This window comes from Orycteropus afer, unplaced genomic scaffold, assembly GCF_000298275.1.
Source record: "Orycteropus afer afer isolate SDZICR_OR568_19922 unplaced genomic scaffold, OryAfe1.0 scaffold00185, whole genome shotgun sequence".
NCBI classification, from domain to species: Eukaryota; Metazoa; Chordata; class Mammalia; order Tubulidentata; family Orycteropodidae; genus Orycteropus; species Orycteropus afer.
The window spans coordinates 4,294,953-4,305,944 of NW_006921772.1; the positions used below are offsets into that span (position 1 = coordinate 4,294,953).

General features: G+C 34.3%; 1 protein-coding gene and 1 pseudogene across 1 annotated transcript in view; one reads left to right on the forward strand and one right to left on the reverse strand.

The window, feature by feature from the left end:
- The window catches only part of ADAMTS19 (ADAM metallopeptidase with thrombospondin type 1 motif 19), a 511,689-nt gene that overhangs the window by 232,945 nt on the left and 267,752 nt on the right, over positions 1-10,992 (forward strand). The window lies entirely within an intron of this gene.
- LOC103202564 lies at positions 5,828-6,451 on the reverse strand (annotated as a pseudogene).

Sequence of the window (10,992 nt, forward strand, 5' to 3'; positions counted from 1 at the left end):
TTTATATATATATATATATATATATATATATATATATATATAAATACCTGAATTCTTAATTCATTCACTTAATGATCAGTTAGCCCAGCAGATATCTGGGGTGAGATATCTAAGGAGAGAATGTTACAGACAGAGGAAAACGTTGGTGAAAAGATTCTATGGTGGAAATGTACTTGTCACATTTTAGAGATGAAACACACACACACACACACACACAAGCTAAGATAGCTAGAGTACAATGAATAAGGGGGGAGAATTACAGGAAATTTCACATTTGATATTTTTTGACAGCTTTGGTAAATTATAAAATTTATTCACAGACTTTTTAATATTACCTTCTTATTAGTGTTTTCTTGTTTTCAGGATGCATAAGAGATGTTTCCTTATTTATTTCTGATACCAGTAATTTGTACTTAACTCTCTTTTATCATTGATCAGTTTGCTAATTGATTATCAATATTTTACTAATTTTTGTGTTGTACACTTGTTTTCTATTTCATTGATATTCTTCTTTACTTATTTTCTCCCTTACACTTTTCTTAGCTCTGATGCTTTCTCTTTTCCTAGCTGTTTGTAGGGCTTTAATCATTGATTTTTGTGTATTTTTGTCTGTGATATGCATTTAAAGCTATGAATTTCCCTAAGCACTGCTTCAGTTTCAGCCACACATTTGTGAAATGTTCTATTTTCATTATGACTTATTTTTCTAATTTCCATTTAAATTTATTCTTTGACCTGTGGACTGTTTAAAAGTGTATTATCTCATTTCTTGGCAATTTTGTTTTTGTTTTTTTAGTTATCTTTTCAGTTCTTGATTTTGTGCTTATTTGCATTGTGCTCAGTGAATATACTTTGGATGATTTCCACATTTGAAATTTGTTAAGGCTCTTCTCACTACTCACCATATGGTCAATATTTATAAATGTACCATGTATACTTGAAAAGAATGTGAATATGGTGGTGAGCACAGTGTTCTATTATGCCAATTAAAGCAGACTTACTAATTTTGTTTTACTTTTTTTTATATTCTCAGTGAACTGTTTTTCTATTTGTTCTATCAGCTACCAGAAGAGAAATGTTAATGTCTTCCACTATATTTGCATATTTGTCTGTTTTTCCTTATAATTACGTCCAGTTTTGCTTTATACATTTTTCATCTTTGTTACTAATTAAATAAAAATATGAATTTGTGATGTCTTCTTGTTGCAGTGGCCCTTCTTGATGTTTCTGCCTTAAATTTATTTCATGGAGTATATATTTGTAATATTGGTTAATGTTTTCATATTATATATTTTTCTCATTCTTTTATTATTAACATTATCTGTATTCTGATATTTAAAGTGTATCTCTTGAAAGCAGAATATAATTAATATTTTAATCTTAGTCAGATTTAGAATATGTTATTTTTGTGGTGGTTGTTGTTGTTACGTGCCATCGAGTTGGCTCCGACGCATCGTGACCCTCTGTACAACAGAATGAAACACTGCCTGGTCTTGCGCCACCTCACAATCCTTGCTATACCTGAGCCCATCATTGCAGGTACTGTGTCAATCCATCTCATTGAGGGTCTTCCCCTTTTGCACTGACCCTCTGTTTTACCAAGCATGATTTCCTTTTCCAGGGAATGGTCCCTTCTGACAAGAAGAACAAAGTAGATGAGATGAAGTCTGGCCATTCTTGCTTCCAAGGAGCATTCTGGCTGCACTTCTTCCAGGACAGATTTGTTCGTTCTTCTGGCAGTCTATGATACTTTCAGTATTTTTTACCAACACTACAATTCAAAAACATCAACTCTTCTTCAGTCTTCTTTGTTCATTGTCCAGATTTCACATGCATATGAGGTGATTGAAATTACCATGGCTTGGGTTAGGTCCACCTTAGTTTTCAAAGAGACATCTTTGCTCTTCAGCACTTTAAAGAGGTCTTTTGCAGCAGCTTTACCCAGTCCAATATGTTATCTGATTTTTTGCTGCTTCCATTGGTGTTGATTGTGGATCCAAGTAATAGGAAATCTTTGACAAGTTAAACCAAAACACCAAACTCATTGCCATCGAGGCAATTCCGACTCATAGTGACCCCCTTTGGGTTTCCAAGGCAGCATACCTTTACTATAGATTGCTCAGTCTTCCTTCCACAGAGTGGGTGATGGGCTTGAGTCACCAAACTTACATCTTACTCACAAACTTACGATGTATTGATAGGAAATGTTGTATTTCTGTTTGTTTTCTATTTGACTTTGTTTTGTGTTTCTTTTTCCTCCCCTCTTGCTTTTTATTTTTCACAAGTGATCCAATATATGTGTGCCATTTTTCCTCTAAAATTGTAAGTTATATATTGTTTTACTTTTCTGTATGTGATAATCTGAGATATTACAACATTCATCAGTTTAGCATTCTCCTGATATTGCTAGAACTTTTGAAGACTTGAACTTAATAAAGTTCCCCACACGTAAGTGAATCCTCTATGTCTTAGTTACCTAATGCTGTGATACACATTTCACAAGTAAACTCAAAACCAAGCCACTTCCATTGAATTAATTCCAACTCATAGCAACATACAGAGTAGAATTACCCCATAGTGTTTCCAAGGTGCTTTAAATCTTCACAGAAGCAGACTGCCTCATCTTTCAACCATGGAGTGGCTGGTAGGTTTGGACTCCCAGACTTTTGGTTAGCAAATAAATGCTTTAACTACTGGATCACCAGAGTTCCTTATAACAGAAGTTGGTGGCTCTAAAGAATAGAATTCATTTTCTTACAGTTCTGGAGACTAGAAGTCCAAATCATGGTCTCTGCTGTGTTGACTCCTTCTTTGTAGGTAGTCCTAGGCACTCACTCCTTGGTTACTTGACTTGTAGGTGATCCTCACATGATGTCTGGTTTCCTTCGTATGTGTGTGTATCTGAGTGGAATCTGTTCTTTTTATAATTCTAAAGTAATTAGATTTAAAATGTACCCTATATGAGTATGATCTAATTACCACAACACAGAAACCTGTATATCCATATAGGATTACATCCAACACTTATTTTGAAGTGACACAATTTACTCCATAGCCCATATTGCATATTGTGGGATTTATATAGTTCTCTATATTTTAAGTTTTGAAAAGACATTATAATTATTGTTTTGTGTTTTCAGTATTTGTTATAGCTACCCATAGATTTACTCTTCCTGGTGGTTTTCATTCCCTCTTGCATTTCCATGTTTCAGTCAGAGATGGTGTTTCCTTCTGTCTGAAGAAAAAAAAGTTAACTTTATAGCATAGGCCTTCAGTCTTTCTCAGTATAAAAGCACTTGTATTGTACCTTTATTTTAAAAAAAAAAATAGTTTCACTTTATATAGAATTAGAATTTACAGACTTTGTTCCAATCAAGCTATAAACATGTCATTCCATTATCTCGCAGCTTTTATTGTTTTGTTGTGAAGGTGACTGTTGGTTTTACTGTTGTTACTTTGAAGTAATGTTGCTTTTTTTCTCTGGGTGCTTTTAAGATTGTCTTATTTTGTTTTAAGCGGTTTTATGATGTGGCTTGTGGCTTTTGTTTTTATATACTTTTTTTGTTGTTGATTTATCCTGCTTGTGGTTTATTAGACTTTTTTATTCTGTGTCTTGATGTGTTTTCTTTTGTGTTATAATTTAATCCAGTTATTTTGACAAAAACTTGACTGTTAGCTCTCAATAAATTTCCTGTCTTGTTATCTGTCTTTTTTTATTCTAGGATTCAAGTTACAAGTAAGTAAAATCTGTGATTATGTCCTACATATATCTTATACTCCCTTCTCTTTTTTCTCCCATTTTTTGCTTCAATTTGCATATTTTAATTGAAAATCTGTCTAGTATTGTATTCTTTTATTCTCCTCTTCAATGTGCAGTTTACCATCCATTGTATTTTTAATTTTAAATATTATATTCTTCAGATTAAAAACATCCATTTGATTCTTTTTAAGTTTCCAATTTTCTGATAATTCTCAATTTTTCATCAATTTTGTCCATATTTGTCTCTATTTTCCTTAAAATATAAATCCAAGTTATGTTAAAATTATTGTATGCTTACTAAGAAGTTGATCACTTCTGAGTGACAGTTTTCCTTATTTTTTGGTCCTATACTTCTTCCTTTGCATGCCTAGTGTTTTTATTTAATTCAGTTATCAGCACTGTGTGTGAACAACAGTAGAGGTGCCAGATGATGCTATCATATGACTAAAAAGAGTTTAATATTTCCTTTTCTAGGCTGTTAGTATGGAAGACTAGTGTTTTAACTTAATTAGAGTCTGTGCTTTGCCAAAGCTAGATTATACTTTGAGTAAAACTATCTGTGATTTCCCACTGTTTGTCAAGCATGAACTTCTGTTACTTTCAGTGATGAGACTGGCAAGTCCGTGTGGCAATTCTGCTCTGCTCTTCCAAAGTTAGGTTTAGCTCTTTAAATCTATCTCATCTCATGTATTTTTAGATCATGATACTTTTCTTGAGGGGGAGCGGTCAATAGCCTCTCAATTTTTCAGAATTTCCACTTCAGCCCTGTGTGACCACCAAATCACTCAGGTTTTTTTTTTTTTTTTGCTTTTCTTTTCTCTCTCTCTTTACTTTTGCACTTGACCTCTTCCTGGATCAATCCTAGTATCTCAACCTCAGCTAATACCACCCAGGAAAAAGTGGCTGCAGATAGTCAGCTCAACTTTGAGAGTTTATCCTATTTTTAGGATTTTACAACTTTTAATTCCTTTTGTTAAAGATAATAAAAAATCCTCAGAACTGGCCCAATAAGCAACATCATGATAAATGGAGAAAATATTGAAGTTGTCAAGGATTTCATTTTACTTGGATCCACAATCAATTCCTATGGAAGCAGAAGTCAAGAAATCAAATGACATTGCATTGGACAAATCTGCTTCAAAAGACCTCTTTAAAGTGTTAAGGAGCAAAGATGTCACTTTGAAGACTAAGGTACACTTGCCCCAAGCCATTATCTTTTCAACAGCCTCATATTCATATGAGAGCTGGTTAATGAATAAGTCAGTCTGTGGAAGAATTGATGCATCTGAACTGTGGTGCTGGCAAAAAATGTTGAACGTACCATGGATTGCTAGAGAAATGAACACATTTGTGTTGGGGGTATTACAGCCAAAATCCTCCTTAGACATAAGAATGGCCAGGCTTCCACTCACAAACTTTGGTAATGTTACCAGAAGGGACCAATCCCTGGAGAAGGATACCATGCTTATGCAAAGTACAGTATAAGTGGAAAAGAAAAAGACCCTGAAATGGATGAATGGACACAGTGGCTGCAATAATGGTCTGAAACATGGCAACATTTGTGAGGATGGCGTAGGACCTAGTAGTGTTCTGTCCTGCTGTGAGTCAAAAATGAGTCAAAATGACTCATTGATACCTAAAAGCAACAACTCATTTTATTTTTACAGTTCTTTTATCTTTAAAAATTACTAATTTTCTATTTCCTTCAAATTTCTCAACAGTAATATTGGACTACTTGAACTATTCTACTTTTTATCTCTCTAGTTTTGCTATGTAATGAGTTACCATAACTTCTAAATGTTTGTTAATTTTATTTCAGTGAGATTAGAGAAATTTGTCTGATATTAATCTTTAGTTATGTGTTGATTGTTGCTTGATGGCATTTGCAATTTTAAAAAAAAATTTATATGTGTTTGAAATGATATGTATCTTGTAATTGTGTGTGTGTGTGTGTGTGTGTGTTACATCAAATTCATGTTAAGTGATTAGACCCTCTGTTTTTTTTTGAACACAAGCCATAGACTAAAACACCTATAATGCATGTGCTAAGATGGAAGGCAGGAGGATTTATTTGCCTTTACGGGCCTGGAGTTTCCTCAGATAGAACTCCAGCTCCTTGCCTTCTAGCACATAGCCATCTGCTCCACCCTGGCCCATACGTGCAAGAAACTCTTAGCCTGCTGAAACTGCTCCGGCAGAAGACTGCTGATTTTTGCATTCTTTTTCCTTTCATCATGTTTGTTCTGAATTTTCTTTGATGGTTTTTTGTTTAAAATCTTTTCCTCCTCAGGAGTCAGTTTGGACCCCTTCTTGAATCCCAGGGGCACTGCAGAGTGGGACTGGTACCACTGACGCTCGGGGTCTTGTCAATTAGCACAATGTAGTTCTTCACCAAGGTCTGGGTACAACAGACCAGCTCATTGTTGGATGCATTGTAGACAACATCTATGATCCTTGTTTTGCGAGTACAACACTCAGAGCCCCAGGAGAAAGAAGTTCCCTACATCCAGCCTTAGGGCTCGATACTTCTTGTTGCCTCCTCTGACATGAACTGTGTGTGTGCCGCGGGGGGCAATCTTAGTGCTGGCAGCTGGGCGTCCCAGTTCATACTTCCGCTTCTTCTGATCGGTAGGGCATTCTCATGCCCCCTGTCTTGTGACTCTTGTGCCAGTTGTCCCGGAAGATGCCCATGGCTTGGTGCTGACTGCAAAGAGCCCTCTGTATCATAATATTCGTGTTTACTTTTATCTATTTAATTTCAGTAATTAAAAGTTTGATAATATGCCCGTATGATTTTACAATAGTCTTATTTTATCAGCAGTTTGATACTTAATTATTAGATACATATTTATTTATTGCTAAATGCTTCTGGTAATGATATAATTAATGATCCTCTTTATAATAATGTTTTTTTTCTTAAAGTATATTTTAAAAATATTAATTATGGGACACTTGTTTTGGGAACTTTTATTTGGTGATTCTTTTTCATTGCATTTATATTTTATTGTTATGTTTATGGGTATCATTTTAGACAAAAAAAGATGAATTATTTAAAATCCAATCCAAGAATTTTTTTTTTTCTCTCAAGAAAGATCAATCCATTTACCTTTATATATGACCCTGTATTGAATCACATTTATATTAGTCTTTATTTCAAAGATTTTGATCTGTGTATTTCCTTACTTTTTATTAAGGATATGCTAAACGAAGTGTTGTTGCAGGAAAGTACTAAAGGCTTGTCCATTCAAATAATCTAAACTACCATCTCTATGAGAAACATCAACTTTTGTAAGAATATGCCTACCTCTTCCTCTGCTCAGTGCTTTGTTTAAGAATTCCCTGCCAACTTTCACTGCCTTGCCCTAGCTAACCCCTGCCCAAACAGTAATATCACCAAGTGTTCTTTTTTTCCTCTAAAAGTCTTTCCTGCTTAAACTCTCCCTCTCTGACTTCTCTTTTCTATGCTCACATAATAGTCTGAGTATATACTTTTCTTTGAATGATCACATTTTAAAATAATTACTTCTGTGCTCTCACACTCCTAAAGGGATTCTCAGCATCTATTCATCTTTGTACCATTGGTACTTTTCAACATATTATGTTACTTGTCACATCAGACCTCAAGTAATAATTACAATTATTTCTTAATTAAACTTCTAAAATAAGAATATGCCACAGAAAAGTATCGCATCAGTGCTCACGATTTATCAATAGTTAAAATACTAGTATTCTCTCATATTTGTCACTCTCTATACCTATATAATGGGAGATCTGGTGGCATAGTGCCTAAGGCATTTGACTGCTAACCAGAAGGATGGCAGTTCAAACCCACCAGCCACTTCTGGGAAGGAAGATTGGGCAATCTACTTCCTTAAAGATACTGCCTGGGAAACACAACGAGGGGTCACTATGATAGGAGTTGGATTTGATTGGATGGCAGTGAGTATTTTTTTTTTTTTATGTATGTATCTATATAATATTGGAATGCATGCAGTTGCTGCAGTAAGCTCTGTAGATTTATGAGCTAGAAAAAGAAAAGACTCCATTAAGTGTTGTGATTAGCCATTTTAAAAAGATCTATTGAATTTTTAAATAGAATAATTGTTTCAACACTTAATAAAATATTAAAACTATTTTCCGATGCATGTTATGTGTCAGTCTCTGTACTTAATTTATTTAATCCACACAAGAAACTTTTGAGCTAGTATAAAAAATTATACCCATTTTATATATGAAGACGTTGAAGCACTCAGTTAAGTAACTTACATTAGGTAGAACTGTATCACCTGTAACTAGGAGAGTCAGGATTTTGAAATCATGTATTCTGAAAAACAAAAAACAAAACAAAACAAACCAAACCTCATTGCCGTAGAGTCTATTCCAACTCATAGAAACCCCTTTTGAGTTTCCAAGGAGGTAAATCTTTACGGAAGTAAAGATTGCCCAGTCTTCCTTCCATGGGGTAGCTAGTGGGTTTGAACCGCTGACCTTATAGTTAGCAGTCAAATGCCTTAGGCACTATGCCACTAGAGCTTCTTTCAGGTAACCCCCAAAACCCAAACTCACTACTGTCGAGTTGATTTCGACTCATAGGGACCCCTTCTTGGGTTTCCAAGTTGGTATCTCTATGGAAGTAGATTGCCCAGTCTTCCTTCCGAGGAGTGGCTGGTGTAATGCCTTAGGCATTATGCCACCAGAGCTCCTTCAGGTAACCTAGCTCATAGTTAAAACAACAGTCTGAAGCTAGAATGCTTCCTTTTGTTAGAACACATCCGATTTCATAAAAACTTCTGACTTCCCTATCTAGTGCATCTTAGAGGACCTTGTTGTTGTTGTTGTTATGTGCCGTAGAGTCGGACCTGACTCATAGCAACCCCTCCTTTGGTTTCCGAGGCAGTATCACTACGGAAGTAGATTGCCCCATCTTCCTTCCGAGGAGTGGCTGGTGGGTTGGAACTGCCAGCCTTCTGGTTAGCAGTCAAGTGCCTTAGGCACTACAAGTTTCCAATTACCTTCATGAGGTACATCATATCATAGTGTAGGATAGTGTATATTATTTTCAGATGAGCAATTCTGTTTATACCTGGTGTATGATATGATTCATTTTTAGGTGATAAATGCAAGGATTATTTTTGTTTGCATTGCATTTCCAGAGTTCTTGATATTAAAAAGTACTTTGAAAATGATCTGTATTATATCTGTCTTTAAATAACAGCTGTGTTAAATCCTTTTCTCTTCTAACCCTATCCCATGTTATAATAAGAAGCATATGAGTTCTTGAAATGATCTAAAAGCAAGGGCTTTTAAACAGAATAATGCAAGTCATTTAAATTAGTCATGGTTACACTTACGCTCCATAACTTTCAATTAAAAAAAAAAAAAACAACTCATTGGTGTGCCAAAAATAAAAGAAATACAATTTGAATTTATTAAAGTTTTAGTTGAAGATTCGTACTTTATACTTAAGTAAAAGCAGAATAGATGTGGTCATCTTTGATTGTTAAACCAAATCTCAGTTTATAAGAGGTTCTCTTAATTGCCATTAAAAATTCATAAACATGATTATTATATGTATAAGGCTTTACATTTTCCCATTGTAAAATTATTATAGACATGTAAATTTGGAAATTGGGGAAAGAAAAAGAAAATTCACTCTTAATCTTAGCACATAATACAATTTCTATAAGAAATTAGCACACGTATTTAGTCTTTTTTCCCCTATGAATATGTGGTGGTATGAAAATTTTAAATATATAATCATAATCATACCTCTGTGTAACTCTGTACTCTGTATTTTCAAGTTGTATTTGTATTAGTTAAAACAAATTTTATATAAATTCATAAACTATATCTTCATATGATACAACATCATTTTTAGCACCATTTATTTTTTTAACAAGCACATAAAACTCCATTGATTTCCTATAATCTGATAAAAAACCTAAGGCCCACAGACAGATCATTGTTCATTCTTTCTTTTCCCTTATACTACAAGATTAGAGCAAGGAAGATAAAAACATAAATTATATATCTGTTCATTTCTCTTGTTCCCCAATGTTGCTTTAAAATAAATAAATAAGTAAAAGCCTCCCCATTCTCAAAGAAGAGTTCAATTTGAACTTCAAGCTCTTAAACATTGTGATCTTAACCCTCACTATCATTGTGATCATTGAACTTTTTGGTCTTTTGTCACATTTCCTATGGCATTTGTTTTCCTCTCACACTTTTTTGAATTCAGTATGATTGGGTGAAATTTAATTTCTGTATTATGATCAATCCACCCAATACTACATGATAATTCTTTAACCTAAGTGTTTATAACCTGTACCTCTACTTCTACTGTGTTGATGTGAAACTTAACATGAACTCTGAAATCCCTAAATCTCACTCTGTGACAATCTTCAGTACTTATTAACTACTTCCTAAGATGTCTGCTTTGGATATATACTAGGCATTAGTGAGCTGAAATGGACTGGTATTGGCCATTTTGAATAGATGATCATATAGTCTACTCTGCTGGGAATGACAAATTGAAGAGGAGTGATGATTCATTCATTGTCAAAAAGAATGTTTCATGATGTGTCCTGAAGTACAATGCTGTCAGTGATAGGATAATATCCATACACCTACAGGGAAGACTAGTTAATACTGTTCTTAAATAAATTTGCACACTAACCATTAAAGGCAAAGATGAAGAAATTGAAGATTTTCTCAACTTCTGCAGTCTGAAGTTGACTAAACTTATAATCAAGATGCATAGTTACTGGTGATTAGAAGGCAAAAGTTGAAAGCAAAGAAGAACCATTGGTAGCTGGAAAATATGGCCTTTGTGATAGAAATGATGCTTGAAACTGAACAATAGATTTTTGCAAGACCAATGACTTATTCATTGCAAATACCTTTGTTCAACAAGACAAATGGCTACTATAACTGTTGAATTTTCCAAGTGGAATCACAATAATCAAATCAACTACATCTATGGAAAAAGAGGTCAGAACAAGGCCAGGAGTTGACTGTAGGAGAGACAATCATTGCTAACATGCAAGTTCCAGTTGATGCTGAAGAAAATTAAGACAAGTCCATGAGAGACAAAACAATACAACCTTGATTATATCCTACCTGAATTTAGAGACCACTTGAAGAATAGTGTTGACACATTGAACACCAATGACCAGAGACCAGATGAGTTGTGGGATGACATCAAGAACATTATACATGGAATACAAAAAAAA